An 18,998-nucleotide genomic window follows, 5' to 3' on the forward strand; every position below is an offset into this window, starting at 1 on the left:
GAACACAGGCACCAGTCCCCTCCACCAGGATGCCTACACAACCCACTAAACCAACCTAACCCACTGGAGGCAGACCCCAAAAACAAGGGGAACTACAAACCTGCAGCCTGTGAAAAGGTGATGCCAAACACAGTAAGTTAAGCAAAATGAGAAGACAGAGAAATATGCAGCAGATGAAGGAGCAAAGTAAAAAACGCACCAGACCAAACAAATGAAGAGGATATAGACTGTCTACCTGAAAAAGAATTCAGAGTAATGATAGGAAAGATGATCCAAAATCTTGGAAATAGAATGGAAAAAATACAAGAAACGTTTAACAAGGACCTAGAAGAACTAAAGAGCAAACAAACAATGATGAACAACACAATAAATGAAATTAAAAATTCTCTAGAAAGAATCAATAGCAGAATAACTGAGGCAGAAGAACGGATAAGTGACCTGGAAGATAAAATAGTGGAAATAACTGCCACAGAGCAGAATAAAGACAAAAGAATGAAAAGAATTGAGGACAGACTCAGAGACCTCTGGGACAACATTAAATGCACCAACATTTGAATTATAGGGGTCCCAGAAGAAGAAGAGAAAAAGAAAGGGTCTGAGAAAGTATCTGAAGAGATTATAGTTGAAAACTGCCTAACATGGGAAAGGAAATAGTCAATCAAGTCCAGGAAGCACAAAGAATCCCATACAACATAAATCCAAGGAGAAACATGCCAAGACACGTATTAATGAAACTATTAAAAAGTACATGCAAAGAAAAAATATTAAAAGCAGCAAGGGAAAAGCAACAAATAACATCCAAGGGAATCCCCATAAGGTTAACAGCTGATCTTTCAGCAGAAACTCTGCAAGCCAGAAGGGAGTGGCAGGACATATTTAAAGTGATGAAGGGGAAAAACCTACAACCAAGATTACTCTACTCAGCACAGATCTCATTCAGATTCAACAGAGAAATTAAAACCGTTACAGACAAGCAAAAGTTAAGTGAATTCAGCACCACCAAACCAGCTTTACAACAAATGCTAAAGGAACTTCCCTATGCAGGAAACACAAGAGAAGGAAAAGATCTACAAAAACCCATTAAGAAAACGGTAATAGGAACATACATATCAATAATTACCTTAAATGTAAATGGATTAAATGCTCCTACCAAAAGACACAGACTGGCTGAATGGATACAAAAACAAGACCCGTATATATGCTGTCTACAAGAAACCCACTTCAGACCCAGGGACACATACAGACTGAAAGTGAGGAGATGGAAACAGATATTCCATGCAAAGGGAAATCAAAAGAAAGCTGGAGTAGAAATTCTCAAATCAGACAAAATAGACTTTAAAATAAAGACTATTACAAGAGACAAAGAAAGACACTACGTAATGATCAAGGGATCAATCCAAGAAGAAGATATAACGATTGTAAATACTTAGGCACCCAACGTAGGAGCACCTCTATACATAAGGCAAATGCTAACAGCCATAAAAGGGGAAATCGAAAGTAACAATAATACTAGAGGATTTAACACCCTACTTTCACCAATTGACAGATCATCCAAAATGAAAACAAATAAGAAAACACAAGTTTTAAATGAAACATTAGATGAGATGGAAGTAATTGATATTTATAGGACATTCCATCCAAAAACAACAGAATACACTTTCTTCTCAAGTGCACACAGAACATTCTCCAGGATAAAGCATGTCTTAGGTCACAAGGCAAGCCTCAGTGGATTTAAGAAAACTGAAATTGTATCAATTATGTTTTCCCACCACAACACTATGAGGCTAGATATCAATTACAGGAAAAAAACTGTAAAAAATGCAAACACATGGAGGCTAAACAATACGCTACTAAATAACCAAGAGATCACTGAAAAAATCAAAGAGGAAATCAAAACTACATAGAAACAAATGACAATGGAAACACAATGACCCAAAACCTTTTGGATGCAGCAAAAGCAGTTCTAACAGGGAAGTTTACAGCAATACAATCTTACCTTGAGAAACAAGAAAAATCTCAAATAAACAATCTAACCTTACACCTAAAGCATTTAGCGAAAGAAGAACAACAACAACAAAAAATACCCAACGTTAGAAGGAAAGAAATCATAAAGATCAGATCAGAAATAAATGAAAAAGAAATGAAGGAAACAATAGCAAAGATCAATAAAACTAAAAGCTGGTTCTTTGAGAAGATAAACAAAATGGATAAACCATTAGCCAGACTCATCAAGCAAAAAAAGGAGAAGACTCAAATCAACAGAATTAGAAATGAAAAAGGAGAAGTAACAACTGACACTGCAGAAATACAAACGATCATGAGAGATTACTACAAGCAACTATATGCCAATAAAATGGACAACCTGGAAGAAATGGACAAATTCTTAGAAAAGCACAACCTTCTGAGACTGAACCAGGAAGAAACAGAAAATATAAACAGACCAATCTCAAGCACTGAAATTGAGACTGTGATGAAAAATCTAACAAACAAAAGCCCAGGACCAGATGGCTTCACGGGCGAATTCTATCAAACATTTAGAGAAGAGCTAACACCTATCCTTCTCAAACTCTTGCAAAATATAGCAGAGGGAGGAACACTCCCAAACTCATTCTACAAGGCCACCGTCACCCTGATACCAAAACCAGACAAAGATATTACAAAAAAAGAAAACTATAGGCCACCATCACTGATGAAAATAGATGCAAAAATCCTCAACAGAAAACTAGCAGACAGAATTCAACAGCACGTTAAAAGGATCATACACCATGATCAAGTAGGGTTTATCCCAGGAATGCAAGGATTCCATATATGCAAATCAATCAATGTGATAAACCGTATTAACAAATTGAAGCATAAAAACCATATGATCATCTTAATAGATGCAAAAAAAGCTTTTGACAAAATACCCATTTATGATAAAAAAAACTCTCCAGAAAATAGTAGAGGGAACCTACCTCAACATAATAAAGGCCATATATGACAAACCCACAGCCAACATCGTTCTCAATGGTGAAAGACTGAAACCATTTCCTCTAATATCAGGAACAAGACAAGGATGTCCACTCTTACCACTATTATTCAACATAGTTTTGGAAGTCCTAGCCACATCAATCAGAGAAGAAAAAGAAATAAAAAGAATCCAAATCAGAAAAGAAGTAAAACTGTCACTGTTTGCAGATGACATGGTACTATACACAGAGAATCCTAAAGATGCTACCAGAGGGCTTCCCTGGTGGCGCAGTGGTTAAGAATCCACCTGCCAATGCAGGGGACATGGGTTCGATCTCAGGTCCAGGAAGATCCCACATGCCGCGGAGCAACTAAGCCCATGCACCACAGCTACTGAGCCTGCACTCTAGAGCCCGCAAGCCTAAAACTACTGAGCCAGCATGCTGCAACTACTGAAGCCTGCGCGCCTAGAGCCCATGCTCCGCAACAAGAGAAGCCACTGCAGTGAGAAGCCCACGCATTGCAACGAAGAGTAGCCCCCGCTCGCCACAACTAGAGAAAGCCCATGAGAAGCAACGAAGACCCAACCCAGCCAAAAATAAATATATTAAATTAAAAAAAAAGATGCTACCTGAAAACTACTAAAGCTAATCAATGAATTTGGTAAAGTAGCAGGATACAAAATTAATGCACAGAAATCTCTTGCATTCCTATACACTAATGATGAAAAATCTGAAAGAGAAATTAAGGAAACACTCCCATTTACCACTGCAACAAAAAGAATAAAATACCTAGGAATAAACCTACTTAAGGAGACAAAAGACCTGTGTAAGAAAACTATAAGACACTGATGAAAGAAATTAAAGATGATACAAACAGATGGAGAAACATACCATGTTCTTGGATTGGAAGAATCAACATTGTGAAAATGACTCTACTACCCAAAGCAATCTACAGATTCAATGCAATCCCTATCAAACTACCACTGGCATTTTTCACAGAACCAGAACAAAAAATACCACAATTTGTTTGGAAACACAAAAGACCCTGAATAGCCAAAGCAATCTTAAGAAAGAAAAACAGAGCTGGAGGAATCAGACTTCCTGACTTCAGACTATGCTACAAAGCTGAGTAATCAAGACAGTATGGTACTGGCACAAAAATAGAAATATAGATCAATGAAACAGGATAGAAAGCCCAGAGATAAACCCACACACACATGGTCACCTTATCTTTGATAAAGGCAGCAAGAATATACAATGGAGAAAAGACAGTCTCTTCAATAAGTGGTGCTGGGAAAACTGGAAAGCTACATGTAAAAGAATGAAATTAGAACACTTCCTAACGCCATACACAAAAATAAACTCAAAATGGATTAAAGACCTAAATGTAGGGCCAGACACTATAAATCTCTTAGAGGAAAACACAGGCAGAACACTCTTTGACATAAATCACAGCAAGATCCTTTTTGACCCACCTCCTAGAGCAATGGAAATAAAAACAAAAATAAACAAATGAGACCTAAGGAAACTTAAAAGCTTTTGCACAGCAACGGAAACCATAAACAACACGAAAAGACAACCCTCAGAATGGGAGAAAATATTTGCAAGTGAAGCAACTGACAAAGGATTAATCTCCAAAATTTACAAGCAGCTCATGCAGCTCAATATCAAAAATCAAACAACCGAGTTCGGGGGCTTCCCTGGTGGCGCAGTGGTTGAGAATCTGCCTGCTAATGCAGGGGACACGGGTTCGCGCCCTGGTCTGGGAAGATCCCACATGCCACGGAGCAACTAGGCCCGTGAGCCACAAATACTGAGCCTGCGCGTCTGGAGCCTGTGCTCCGCAACAAGAGAGGCCGCGACAGTGAGAGGCCCGCGCACCGCGATGAAGAGTAGCCCCCGCTTGCCGCAACTACAGGAAGCCCTAGCACAGAAACGAAGACCCAACATAGTAATCAATCAATCAATAAATAAATCTTTAAAAAAAAAAAAAAAAAAAAACCGAGTTCGAAAACGGGCAGAAGATCTAAGTAGACATTTCTCCAAAGAAGATATACAGATTGACAACAAACATGAAAGGATGCTCAACAGCACTAATCATTAGAGAAATGCAAATCAAAACTACAATGAGGTATCACCTCACACCAGTCAGAATGGCCATCATCAAAAAACTTACAAACAAATGCTGGAGAGGGTGTGGAGAAAAGGGAACCCTCTTGCACTGTTGGTGGGAATGTAAATTAATACAGGCACTATGGAGAACAGTATGGAGGTTCCCTAAAAAACTAAAAACTAAAAAACTACCATATGACCCAGCAATCCCACTACTGGGCATATACCCTGAGAAAACCATAATTCAAAAAGTGACATGTACCACAATGTTCATTGTAGCACTATTTACAATAGCCAGGACATGGAAGCAACCTAAGAGTCCATCGACAGATGAATGGATAAGAAGATGTGACACATATATACAATGGAATATTACTCAGCCATAAAAAGAAACGAAACTGAGTTATTTGTACTGAGGAGGATGGACCTAGAGTCTGTCATACAGAGTGAAGTAAGTCAGAATGAGAAAAACAAATACCATATGCTAATACATATGTATGGAATCTAAAAAAAAATGGTTCTGCTGAACCTAGGGGCAGGACAGAAATAATGACGCAGACATAGCAAATGGACTTGAGGACACGGGGAGGGGGAAGGGTAAGCTGGGACAAAGTGAGAGAGTAGCATTGACATATATACACTACCAAATGTAAAATAGATAGCTAGTGGGAAGCAGCTACATAGCACAGGGAGATCAGCTTGGTGCTTTGTGACCACCTAGAGGGGTGGGATAGGGAGGGTGGGAGGGAGACGCAAGAGGGAGGGGATGTGGGGACATATGTATAGCTGATTCACTTTGTTATACAGCAGAAACTAACACAACATTGTAAAGCAATTATACTCGAATAAAGATGTTAAAAAAAAAAAAAAAAAACAACTAAAGGGATTTTACTAGGCAGGGAAACCTTGAGTGGGAGATCATTCCCTTATAAAAATTTCAAGAGTAACGCTCTAATCGTGAGGCTCCAATGTGAAAGGGAAATCTATGATCACGTGTCAGGCATACATGTATTTTAAATGGGATATTGTAAAGGGAGATATCTTCCCAGTAGAATCATTCATACTTAAGGAACTAATGAGATCATCTGCCAAAGATAATGAATCCATTAGTTGAAAAAGAAATCATATTGTAACTCTATATCCTATATTTATGCTGTTATATATAAGGATTGAATGAAATATGAATAAAAAATACCTCATCTTATCACCCATGTGTCCAACTGAACCATTTCCAAAGTAAATCAAAAATCTCACTGAAATTGTTTCTAGTTTTCATGATCTCACTGGGAAGAGAAAGGATTTTCTTCAATAGTCTGTTGTAACTCTGTCATTATGCTGTAGTGAGGTATTTGCTAAAACGGCTGCATCTCATGAGTAAACCTTTCCATCTGGAACAGCCATTATAGACACAAACAACCGCATCAGTTTAAAAAAAAAAGTAAACTCTATTTCACAAAGAAGAATTCTATTTTAAGAAATATGTCTTAGAACTATACAAAAGCTAGAAAGCACGTGGAGGGGATGACCATCTCTGTCTCTCTTGGTGGAGTTGTTCTATCCATTCCCAGGCTAAGTACATACACACGTGGCCTAAACATTTGCCATGTTGATGTGTTGCCTCTGGATGGATTACAAAAAATTCAGTACATGTTCATAACAGAAACATCTGACCACCGCCCCCCACAAAAAAAAAACTGCATAAAAGGAATGCTGTTATAACATGTTAACTCTGCCAACTAGAATGAGTAGATAAAAAATAAAGATATAAAAACATGTTTATCTTTCTTTTTATTCTGAGAAATTGTTAGTAGGCCCTTAGTGTAAAGTGTCATGGTCCATTCAGAAATCCTTGACACCACACACTGCACTTTTACTAACAGATATTCAAGGAAAGCTTTGTTATTTGAATAATTGGTGAAAAGTTGCATAATGCTAAAATCTTCTTAACTGCTAATTATTTGGGGTGAGTTCTTGTAAAATATTAACTATTTTCCCTTTACCATGTACCTGTTACTATCTTTCAGCAAATATCCGGGCTGTGATTTGAGTGTCCAAACTGCCTATTTTACTTCCTTTTTAACTATAGACATTTTTCTTTCTGAATAATCAATGAAGCATAGGCTACTTAATTTTTCTTTTTCATGAAGTTGGTTTACTTAGTCTTAATCTTAGAAATCCAGTCATTGTGATTTCTCGATTTCCCAACACTGTATGCTTCCTAGGTGAAAATTAAATCTAGACATGTGTACAATTGTATAAAAAAAAAAAATCATACAGTTTAGGTTAGGATTGGATTTCACAGCTCTCATCTTGCTGAAATGTTTTCTAATCAAAGGCTAAATAAATGCTCATTAAAATGGAATCCAGAGAGTTGAATATGTTAAGGATTTTCAGTGCACATGTTGGCATTCTGGTTAAGAGATCATGGATGAGATAGGGGTGCAGTCTTAGCATGACTGAGCCTCCTGCCAGAAGGCTATCAGTCTTCTGGGGGAGACAATAGCAGGAGCTTTAATTTTTCTCCCTGATTCCTGGGTACAATGTAAAATTAACATGCATCATGTCAAGGTTATGGCAGGGCACTGTTGTCTGAAAGAGAAAACAGTTTTTGCTCCCCGCCCTCCAAACAAAGCAAATTTCTTTGTTATTGTCAATAATGGCAAGCTGGTAAAGGTGTCAATAATGGTGCTGGTAAAGCACCAATTATGCAGGAGGAAGTTGACAGACCTCTAAAATTCAGTCTGAAAGCAAAGAAAATTGTTTATTCATAAAACAAATATAGCTCCACCTTATCTAACCTTAATGTCATAAAAGGAAATTCAGTCAAAAACATTCGTTCAGCAACTTCACTGTGCACAGCATTGTGTCTTAGTATTAACGGGCTATAAAAAACAGAAAAGAAATGGGACCTGCCCTCCCAGTGTTTGAGTTTTAAATCAGTGATTCTTGGACTCTGATCTGATCCAGCAGGCCTCTGACCAACCCAGAAAACCATATTGTTTTCAAGAAACTCCCACATAGCTTTAAAATAAATGGTTGACAGAGAATGATAGTTTTACCGAAAAAAGATGGGGAAAACTTAACACCGACAACATATCCCATTTGCTGTCATCATCCAACTCTTCTGAGAGGTCTAACCTCATATACAAACCCACAGGTAGACACATCCTAGCATTTGCATGATAAGGTGATGTGTTCTTTGGGGGATAGAATACAGGGTTAACATTTTCTTAGTGGAAAAGATTTTAAAAGTCTTTTCCCTCTAAGAATGATAGAAAGGAAGAACCAAAAACAAATAAATGTCTGTTGAACAAATTTTAAAAGAATTAAATGAAAGAAAGTGGGTTATAAAGATAAAATTAAGACAAAACACGGGACTTCCCTGGTGGCTCAGTGGTTAAGAATCCTCCTGCCAATGCAAGGGACACAGGTTTGAGCCCTGGTCGGGGAAGATCCCACATGCTGTGGAGCAACTAAGTCCATGTGCCTAACTATTCAGCCTGCGCTCTAGAGCCCGTGAGCAACAACTACTGAGCCCATGCACCACAACTACTGAAGCCCACACGCCTAGAGCCCATGCTCCACAACAAGAGAAGCCACCGCAATGAGAAGCCCGCTCACCGCAACAAAGAGTAGCCCCCACTCTCCGCAACTAGAGAAAGACCGTGCACAGCAATGAAGACCCAACACAGCCAAAAAATAAAATAAAATAAAACCTGAAGAGTCATGCAATATAAATAAATTTTAAAAATTAAGGCACAACAGTTGATATAAAACCAGTGTCCAAACTAACTTTTCTTAGCAGAGGTGAAGGCAAAAGGACAATATGCTCTGTTACCTGATATAAAATGTCGAAAAATGAATACAGATCCCTTTTCCACAACATATTAAATGCAAATCCAAGTAGTCCTCCAAAGGTAAATTGATTTTAACTGTGTCTACATTTTCTCTACTTCTCTCTTCAGTAACCAATAACGTGTAGTATTACATGTGGATTAGGCATAATACTAGAGCTTTGTGCAGAAGACAGACCTCTAGGAATATGACATGGAAGAGCCTGCTTGATGTTTATCTAACTTTTTGAGAAAACTAGAATAAAAGAAGGAGGCATAAAATTGAGCTTAAATAATTAGCACAACATATTAATAGGGAAAAGTCAGGATAATTTTGAGAGCTCCCTCACCTTGCCACATTACATGTGCTAGGTGCCCAGGCTACAGATATTGGGGGTCCCTTTTAGGGTCATTCTATCTTGCCTCCATATGGCAGCAGGATGGACGGATCTCCTTGGGCTGCCATTACAAAATACCACAGACTGTTGTTTCAACAGACTTACTTTCATAGAGTACTGGGTGCTAGAAGTCCATGTTTAAGGTGCCAGCAAACTAGGTTTCTGGTGAAGACTCTCTTCCTGGCTTGTAAATGGCTATCTTCTCACTGTGTCTCCAAATGCCTTTCTTCTGTGAGTGCTCGGAGAGAGAGTGAGCTCTGATGTCTCTTCCTCTTCTTATAAGGACACCAGTTCCATCATACCTAAGGGCCCCACCCTTATGACCTCTTTTAATCTTAATTACCTCCACGAAGGTCCTGTCTCCAAATGCAGTCACAAAATATGCATTTTGAGGGGGACATAATTCAGTCCATAACAGGGTTGGGGAACCCTTGGACAAGACCACATGTAGCCCATGGGCCACCTGTGCATGAGCTAGACCAAGGTGCCCCTTCCTCTCAGCAGATGAGGTCCTAGTGTGGTTTATTAATGTGGGTAGCCACAGTATCTGTGGAGTAGGTCACAGACTCAATTCCAGCCCTTAATTACCCTCTTGCTCACAAGTTCTCTACAGGGCACTGAAACGGAGCAGAACCCTGTGAGGCCCTTCCAGGTACAAATCCTTTCCGTGTTCCCTCTTCTTGTTTGTAGGAAATAGGCTTCATTCAGCCTCCTTGACCTTCCCTGAGTTCCAAAGGGCATATTCAAATAGTTGCCTGTCAGGGAAGGGAAGGAATGCAGAAACAAAGGAGGAGTAGTCAAGAAACAATACTGCAGCATGGGGCATGGTCCTAGTTCCTCCTCAAGAAATATACGTAACAATAACTTTGAGTTCTTCTGTAAGAACTAAGGCCCCCACCCAGGTGGAGCATCCTCCTTCAGGCTGAGCACAAGATTCCTGGAACACCACCCTGTTGCCTCACCACCAACCAATAAGAAGAAAGTCTGCACACAGTGGAAGATAATGAAGACTCTCACCCCCTCCCCAAATGATTCTCCTTTAAAAACTTTCATGGTCAATCTGAATCTTCAGAGTTGCTTTTTGGACATGAGTCTGCCTTCTCCACAGGTTACTGGGCTCCTGAATAAAGAAACCTTTCCTTTCCAATCAACACTTGTCTCTTGAGTGTTGGCTTTCAAGCAGCAAGCAGCTGAACCTGAGTTCGGTAACAGTACAACTTATACAACCAAATGCAGATTTGAAGAATCTAAAGAGGAACCTGAGACACCTTGGGACATCAGGAATAACAAATAGGGCCTTCAGCAAAAGAGAATAAGAGGCCAACATTCAAATATGGATACAATGTAAACCCATCCTAAAATGTCTTACTTCCATGTTAGACAACTACTAGGTAATCTGGTATTGTAGACCTGGAACTCAGATGCCAGCCTTCTTAGGTTCAGATCAAGCACCCTGATGTAGACCTGCAGGAACTGCAGGCACTTCCATGACACAGACAAGAGTCTATCTGGGATCCAAGCCAAGTACAAATATATTCTTAGATCATGAAAGCACAGAGAGTGCCTCCTAGTGAAGATTAAACTAGCCCCCAAGAAGCCCCTGGCCATGAAAAGTACTGGGGGTCAGGCTTGACTTCCTGGACTGCCCTGGCTGCAGTCTCCTCGAGGAAGGGCAGTAATGTACAATGGATAAGACCCCAGATTCCAAGGCCAAGATACCTGGATTTGAATCCTGGATCTGCCCCTTGTGGGCTGTATGACCTTGGGCTAGTTACTTAACTCCCTATGCTTCATTTCTTTCATGTGTAAAATGGTCACAAGTATACTACTTCAAAGGTTGATTGTGGGGATTAAGTAAATTGGTACCTGTATATAATCCCTCATCCAAAATTCTCAAACCAAACAGCTGAAAACCTAAAGAACTGACAAACTTACTTGGCAGCAAAACATGATCTAAACTGAAATTAGGCTATGTATAATCCTTATTTATTCTACAGAGTGCTAATATTCCTTTTTCTGCTATAAAAATATGAAAATATTAGATTACAGAGAGCTACCTCAGACTTAGTTTGGGGTATAAAGTTATATTTGGTATACAGACCTTTCTAAAATAGAAAAATACAAAACTGAACCCAAGGATTACAGATAAGGCTTATGGACGTAGAATAGTAATTAGCACTTAGCAATCTATTTAAGTGTCAGTTTTGAAAAGTCTGTCCTGTGACTAAGTGTTCTGCAAATAAAAAGGGAGAGCAGTGACTCTATCTATTGCACAGACTTAAACTTCAAACTACAGAATCATAGGATAATAGAGCTAGAAGCAGTCTGAGTGATGATTTATTCCAGTCACACATTTGTAGATCTGAAAAAACAGAAATTGCACTTCCAGACACAAAGGAGTAACAGGGACCAGATTCACCCTCCCACCTGAAATAACCAAAAAATACATAAAACAATAGTTTTCACAGGACATTAGTCAATGAAAAACAGTGATCCCTCAGAGATGGGAAACAAACAAGAGGACCCCTATGATTGCCATAGCTTATTGCCTTGGGAGAGTTTCCAGGCTGTGGCGCAAGGAGGGGAAACCCAAGCAAAGCCCAGCAGAATTCCTGAGTTGTGGATATGAAGCTGCAAGACCAGACAGACCAAGGCAGCTAAAGTCTGCAAACCAGAGTACCAGACAGAAGAGAGGTCCATAGAGTCTGAACTTTGGAGATCAACAGAGGGTCCCCTGGAGTATTCAACTAGTATTATCCATACATGCATATGAAGAAACTGTCCAAGGCCTGGGAAAGGAACACCCAAAAAGAATAAGAGGGAACAGTACTCAGCACTCACAAAGGACTGGGAATGGTGCCTGTTCCCATGAGTCAGAGTGGAAAAAAGAATCAAGATTTATGGGGCACTGGGTAGAGTATACAGCAGGGTCTTTTTTCAATACTGGGGAATAATTAATCCTAGACTAAGCACTGTTCTGGTCCTGCCTAAAATACCTTAAAAGCAAGACCCAAAAGGCTGAACCTGTTTCCAAGCAGCTTAAATGAGTCCCAGAACAAAGTTCAAGAATATCAACTGGAATATGAAATATCCAGCCAGCAACAAAATAAAAATCACAAAGTCTGGCATCCAATACAAAATTATCACGTATATAAAGAAGCAGGAAAATATGACCCATAATAATAAGAAAAAGAAATCAATCAAAAGTGACACATACTTTTCCCTATTCCTCCCACTATGTATAACTAAAACCCTGGACACTATGTATAAAACAAACATAAGAAGACTCTGAAAGGCAGAGAGAAGAAAGTAGATCAGCTAGGGAACTAAGAACCCAAGGAACAATATGGTGGTGAGTTCCTTGGGTTTTCTTTTTGCCTCACATATTCCAGATTTGGTGCTGAACAAGCACACAAGCCAAATATACCAACATCTGCAGACAAAAAAATCCTCAGCAAAAGACTCTTCTTTCTAGCCAAAGAACCATGAGAGGGGCAGCATAACAAGACAGAAAACTTGAGACAACAACCTCTCCACTCCAGCCAGACATTAAAAAATAAGAACCGCAGCCCCACACCATCCACAACAGCTAAGGGCCAGTGTGGAGCCTGAGTTTCCACCTTATGAGTCCCTAATGGGGCACCACAACACCCCTACTGGGGTCATGTCAGAGAAGACCAAGGAGGGAGCCAGGTCTTTTCATCCCCACTAACCAGTAACAAATCTCCCCTCCCCATGATGTCACCAGAGACCAGGTGGGAAGATAAAACTCCTACCCCTACCCTAATGAAGCTGTGTTGCCCCTCACCCTGTCCTAGTGATGTGAAAGAAAGCTATATAAAATGGAAAGTTTAAATAAGATCCAGAGTCTAAGAACATAATACAAAAATATCCAGATTTCAATTGAAAATCACTCATCACACCAAGACCCAGGAAAATCCAAACACAATGAAAAATGTCAGTCAACAGATGCCAACATTGAGGTAACAGAGATGTTAAAATTTTCTGGCAAAAATTTTAAACCAGCCCTGATAAAATGCTTTGTCTGAGAGCAATTAAGAACATGCTTAAAACAAAGGAAAAAAACAGAAAGCCTCAGCAAAAATAAAATAGAAAGTTCCAGCAAGTAGAAGATATAAAGAAGAACCAAATAGAAATTTAGAGCTGAAATATACGATAATGTAAATAAAAGCTCAGTAAATGGGCTCAACAGCAAAATGGAGTGGACTTAGAAAAGAACCTTGTGAACTGGAAGACAGAACAACTGAAATTATCCACTCTGAGCCACAGAGAGAAAATAGACTGAAAAGTAAAAATGAAGAGAGCCTCAGTGACTTGTGTCACTGAGTCCCAGAAGGAGAGGAGAAAGAGGGCAAGACTGAAAAAGTGCTCAAAAAAAAAATAAAATAATGGCTGAAAACTTATGAAATCTGGCAAAACACATGAACACACAGATTCAAGAAGCAGAGTGAACTCCAAACAAGATAAAACCAAACATCATAATTAAACTTCTGAAAAATAGAGACAAAAATTCTTGAAAGAAACCAGAGAAAAATAACATATATAAGGGACAACTATTCGATGACAGCAGGTTTCTCATCATAAACCACTGAAGCCAGAGGAAGTGGCATGGTATTTTCCAAGTGCTGAAAGAAAATACCTGTCAACCTAGAATCCTATACCCAGTAAAATATTCCACAAGAAAGAAAATAAAATAAAAGCATTCAGGTGAAGAAAAACTAGGATAATTTTTCACCAACAGACGTACCTTAAAAGAATGACTTAAAGAAATTCACTAAACAAAAAGAAACAATAAAAGACAGAGGCTTGGAACATCAGAAAGGAAGAAAGAACACAGCAAGCAAAAATATGGATAAATACAAGAGATCTTGCTTCTCCTCCTGAGTTTTCTAAAGTGTGTTTCATGGCTAAAGCAAAAATCATAACATTGTTTGATATGGTTCTAAATATAGAAAGAGGAAATATTTAAGACAATTATATTCTAAATGGGGGAAAGTAGAGTGGCATAAAGGGAGGTAAGATTTCTATACTTCACCCCAAATGATAAAATAACAGTACCGGTAGACTGCAATAAGATATAGATAGATAGATAGATAGATAGATAGATAGATAGATAGATAGATAGATAGATATAGATATAGATATAGATATAGATGGATATCTATCTATGAGACCACCAAAATAGCCAAAGAGATGCACTCAAAAACATAAATAACTCCAAAAAAAAATTCTTAGAAATGTTCCTATAACCCACAAAAAGGCAGAAAAAAGAAAGAAGAGAAATGAAACATAGAGAACAAATAAAAAACAAAATATAAATGGCAGACTGAAGCCCTAACATATCAATAATTACATTAAATTTAAATACGTTAATTAAAAGAGATTGGCAAAGTAGATTGTTTTTAAAAATCACCCAACTATATGCTGTCTATAAGAAAATCACTACAAACGTAGTGACATAGGCTGTACGTAAAAGAAAAAAATATAACATTAGTAAAAACAAAGCAAGAACGTATATATTAAGATTAAATAAAGTATACTTCAGAGCAAAAAACAGCAAAAATCACCAGCCCCAATTAGGAGCATTATATAATGATGAAAGGGTCAATAGACCAAGATGACATAGCAATCTTAAATGTGTATGCACCAAGCAACAGAGCTACAAAATATATAAAGCAAAACTGATAAAACCGAAAGGGGAAATAGACAAATCCACATTGACTATTTCAACACTACTCTCCCAACAATTGACAGAGCAGCTACACAGAAAACCAGCAAGAATACAAATTCAACAACACCAACCAAAAGGATCAAATCAACATCTTTATAGAGCAGTACACCTCACAAGAGCAGATTACATATGCTTTCTAAATATCCATGGAATATATATACCAAGATAGACCATATCCTGGTCCACAAATGTAAAAGAACTGAAATTGTGCAGCGAGTATTCTCTAACCACCAAAGAATAAAACTAGAAATCAATAACACAAAAATAATTTTTAAATCATCAAACATTTAGAAACTAAACAACACACTTCTAAATAATTCATGGGTCAAATAGGAGAACTAAAGGGAAATTTTAAAAATCTGAAAATGGGTAAATTATACTTTTTTCTTATCATTTAAATCTTTGTAGCAGATAATTGTTTAAACAAAACTGAAAATAATGTGGTGGGGTTTATAACCTATGTAAAAGTAAATTAGACATAAACCACAGCACGACCTTTTTTGATCCATCTCCTAGAGTAGTGAAAATAAAAACAAAAATAAACAAATTAAAATTAAAAGCTTTTGCACAGCAAAGAAAACCATAAACAAAACAAAAAGACAACCCTCCGAATGGGAGAAAATACTTGTAAACAAAGCAACCAAGGGATTAATATACAAAATATACAAACAGCTTATGCAGCTTGATATCAAAAACACAAACAACCCAATCAAAAAATGGGCAGACCTAAACTGACATTTCTCCAAAGAAGAGAAATACATACAGATGGCCAAAAAGTACATGAAAAGATGGCCAAAAAGCACATGAAAAGATGCTCAACATCACTAATCATTAGAGAAATGCAAATCAAAACTACAGCGAGGTATCACCTCACACCAGCCAGAATGGACACCATCAAAAAGTCTACAAACAATAAATGCTGGAGAGGGTGTGGAGAAAAGGGAACCCTTCTACACTGTTGGTAGGAATGTAAATTGGTAGAGCCACTATGGAGAACAGTATGGAGGTTCCTTAAAAAACTAAAATAGAACTACCATATGACCCAGCAATCCCACTCCTGGGCATATACCCAGAGGAAACCATAATTCAAAAAGATACATGCACCCCAATGTTTATTGCAACACTATATACAATAGCCAGGACATGGAAGCAACCTAAATGTCCATAAACAGAGGAGTGGATAAAGAAGATGTGGTACATATATACAATGGAGTATTACTCAGCCATAAGAAAGAACAAAATAATAACATTTGCAGCAACATGGATAGACCTAGAGATTGTCATACTAAGTGAGGTAAGTCAGACACAGAAAGACAAATATCATATGACATCACTTATATGTGGAATCTAAAAAAAACTGGTACTAATGAACTAATTTACAAAACGGAAGTAGAGTCACAGATGTAGAAAACAAACTTATGGTTACCAGGGGATGGGGAGGGAAGGAATAAATTGGGACACTGGGACTGACATATACACTCTACTATATATGAAATAGATAACTAATAAGAACCTGCTGTATACCACAGGGAACTCTACTCAATGAGAAAAACTGAAAATGAGTCTATGTATATATATATATGTATAACTGATTCACTTTGTTGTACAACTGAAAGTAACACAACACTGTAAATCGACTATACTCCAATAAAAATTTTTTTAAAAAAGAAAACCTAAAAAACAAAAAAATAAAAATAAAAAATAAGGAACAAGGAATGTAAAAAAAAAAAAAAAGACATGTCCAAAATAGGCAAGTCTGTAGAGACAGAAAATAGTAGATTAGTGGTTGCCTAGGGCCAGAGGGCATGAGGGGACTGGGAGGTAATAACTAAAGGGTACAGGGTTTCTTTTTAGCAGAATGAAAATGTTCCAAAATTGACCATGGCAATAGTTGTACAACTTTGTGAATATACAAAAACCTATTGGATTGTACACTTAAAGTGGTTGAATTTAATGTTATATGAACTATATCTCACTAAAGCTGTTTCAAATCAACCACCCCCCAAAAAAAAAGTAAACTATATGACAAAAATAGCACAAAGGTTGGGACAAGAGCAATCAAAGTGTGCTACTGCGTACAAGTGATATATACACCAATATGGATGAATCTCAAAATAATTGTGCTGAATAAAAGAAGTCAGACCAAAATAAGAGTACATATTATATGATTCCATTTATATAAAACTTAAGAAAATATAAACTAATGTGTAGAGGCAGAAAGCAGATTAGTGGTTGCTTGAGGATGAAGAGAGGACAAGGAGGAAGAGGGGGAGATTACAAAAGGGCACAAAGAAACTTATGGAAATGATGGATATGCTTATTACTTTAATTGTGGCAGTAGTGCCACAGGTGTACACATATGTCAAAACTTACAAACTTAAATACTTTAAATTTGTGCAGTTTTTGTATGTCAATTCTGCAATAAAAAATGTCTTAAGACTATAAAAATGAAATACAGAAATCACCTGAGGTCACATAATTTTATACTTTTATATGTATTTGCTTACTCACTTGCTGTTTTTTTGAGCAATTACAGCTTTTGTTGACTTTAAAATATTTCTGTATTTGCTTGCAGAGATATTTGTTTTTATACTTCCCTATAATTAGATTATAATCTCTGTGGCTCCTCTAAGTATGTGCAAAGGCTGTAGACATGGAAAATGGGCAAAGCCAAGACAGAGCGTAAACAAACTAAATGCTGCCAGGGATCAACTTCAGCTGCACATTCTTTGGCTGTTATTTTTAGTAAGTGAAATTAATGTGAATATTGAAATGTCTCTGTCTGTGAATGAGGATCTCCAATGTGGATGTGAAACTTTCATCCAGTGCCAAATACCAAAGTGGGAACTGGCTTCCCAAAGTTGTTTTTACTTGTAAGATTTCAAGTAGATATATTTCCATGGTTGTTAAATATCAGCTTCTGGGCATCCTGCCATAATTTTAAGACAGCTGAGAAAAGTGATTCTTAAAAGTGTGTGGTCCACAGCCTACTGGAAATTTTCAAAGGGCTTCCAGTTGATTCATAAATGCATCGAAAGGACAAATCATAGGACACTGTCGGCGCTTGAGTGTTTTTCTCAGTTGCAGGTTTAGATCTATGTTACAAGTGACAAAAGTCAACATTCTCTTCTCCTATAGCATTAATTTGACAAAAACTCTAACTGGATATTAAGAGGCTGATTAATTATGAGTAGGCACTTTCCCATTTTTTCCTCAAAGTGTTCTGCAAACCAACTGTACCAGAACCATCTGGGAAAGTTGTAAAAAATTCAAGTGCAGACTCCTGCCTCCCACCCACATCTACTGGACTGGATACATTAGAGATGAGAGCCGGAATCTTCATGCTTGACAAACAACCTAATGATTCTTATGTACACCAAGATTTGAATGCTACAGTTTTCCCCATTTGGATCTAGCCCCACTTGAGTAGCAAAATATATTTCATGACATTTAGAACACACTACCACCTTGTTTTACTGCAGACTGCTTTGTTGGCAACAACTTATCTTATCCTTCTGTTTATCTCTGTGTTGAACTGAGCTACAAGCAGAACTATAAGGTCAAATTCAAAGATAACCTTATAAGGTCAAATTCAAAGATGACCGAGAAAACCCAGAGACTTCCGAGAAGTGGTATGAAGGATAAATGAGGAAGCTTCTGGGTGTGTGTGTTGTCTGTTTTGAGGAACAAAAATATTACTTTTAGATGGCAATAACAAAATTCACTTCTAGTGAACAAAATAATTATTGAAGGCATCACAGTGGAAAAAAATGTAGTGATCATGAGCCTGAAACCCCCTAATTTGTCACTGGAAACAATTGTTCTTATAATGTAATGTTTGTTTATGTGAGAAATTTAATAACACAATTCTAACAGAACAAATTTTCTGTCAGAAAAGTTGCACAGAAAAGTTTTCAAAGATTACTGAGCTTTCATGGACCTAAAACTGTGA

The sequence above is a fragment of the Balaenoptera ricei genome, chromosome 3 (genome assembly GCF_028023285.1).
Source record: "Balaenoptera ricei isolate mBalRic1 chromosome 3, mBalRic1.hap2, whole genome shotgun sequence".
Classification (NCBI taxonomy): domain Eukaryota; kingdom Metazoa; phylum Chordata; class Mammalia; order Artiodactyla; family Balaenopteridae; genus Balaenoptera; species Balaenoptera ricei.